General features: G+C 41.4%; 1 pseudogene; it reads left to right on the top strand.

Moving 5' to 3' along the window:
* Positions 1 to 462: 462 nt before the first annotated feature.
* On the top strand, positions 463 to 934 carry LOC102125599 (small ribosomal subunit protein eS24 pseudogene; annotated as a pseudogene).
* The last annotated feature ends 484 nt before the right edge of the window (positions 935 to 1,418 follow it).

Here is a 1,418-nt window from a genome sequence, read left to right as displayed (position 1 = left end):
AAGCTCTGCCTCCCAGGTTCACGCCATTCTCCTGCCTCAGCCTCCCGAGTAGCTGGGACTACAGGCGCCCGCCACCTCGCCCGGCTAGTTTTTTGTATTTTTAGTAGAGACGGGGTTTCATCATGTTAGCCAGGATGGTCTCAATCTCCTGACCTCGTGATCCGCCCGTCTCGGCCTCCCAAAGTGCTGGGATTACAGGCTTGAGCCACCGCACCCGGCAATTAATTTTTTTTAATCTCAGTTTTTCCTAAGCAAACTTAACTTAAAAATAATAGCATAGGAATTATTTTGATAAAACGTAAAATCTGTTAGGCCAGTTACCAAAAGACAAAAGAGACCTTCTGCACTGCACAGAATATTATGCTAGAAGAAAACATGGCCTTGAGACCTTTAAGAAAACATTGTTAGCATCAGGCCACAAAAAACAGAACCTGGCTCTCTTTTCCTCCCTGACTGTCTAAAGATAGGCCCGCCATCATGAACGACACCATAACTATCCGCACTAGAAAGTTCATGACCAACCGACTACTTCAGAGGAAACAAATGGTCATTGACGTCCTTCACCCTGGGAAGGCAACAGTGCCTAAGACAGAAATTCGGGAAAAACTAGCCAAAATGTACAAGACCACACTGGATGTCATCTTTGTATTTGGATTCAGAACTCATTTTGGTGGTAGCAAGACAACTGGCTTTGGCATGATTTTTTATGATTTTTTATGACTCCCTGGATTATGCAAAGAAAAATGAACCCAAACATAGACTTGCAAGACATGGCCTGTATGAGAAGAAAAAGACCTCAAGAAAGCAACGAAAGGAACGCAAGAACAGAATGAAGAAAGTCAGGGGGACTGCAAAGGCCAATGTTGGTGCTGGCAAAAAGTGAGCTGGAGATTGGATCACAGCCGAAAGAGTAAAGGTGCTGCAGTAAAGGCTACCTGTGTCCATTTTGGATTTTTCACAAGCAGATTAATAAACTAAAAACTTTCAAAAAAAAAAAAAAAAAAAACCAGAACCTAAGGAAGAAGACCATTTTGAAGCTAAAATTTGATTTGCGGAAGCCTATTCAATATGTTAAAGGTTTAAAACACTTGATATTATGAACTGGAATTCCAGGTCACCCCAAGTTATTCATTTAGCCAAAATGATGACTCAAAATTTTTTAAAAAGTCAAAAACCTTTACTCATTAATGGAGGGAAGACTTAGCTTTCCAAACAGTCTGTCTTTGTCTTTCCCTTCTTTTTCTTTTTTTTTCGTAGTGTATTTAAAAGGCAAACAACCTGTAATACCAGCACTTTGGGCAGCGAGCTAAAAGCACAAATCCATGGAGCTCTGAAATCCAAGACAGAGAGCTTACCCATGATCCCCAGATGCTCTGAGAGATTAATGGACAAAAGTGGGTCCTGCAGGTACCTTGTGT

Source organism: Macaca fascicularis, chromosome 4 (genome assembly GCF_037993035.2).
Source record: "Macaca fascicularis isolate 582-1 chromosome 4, T2T-MFA8v1.1".
Taxonomy (NCBI): Eukaryota; Metazoa; Chordata; class Mammalia; order Primates; family Cercopithecidae; genus Macaca; species Macaca fascicularis.
The sequence above is the reverse complement of the archived record's forward strand: the minus strand, read 5'-3'. Positions and strand labels throughout refer to the sequence as shown.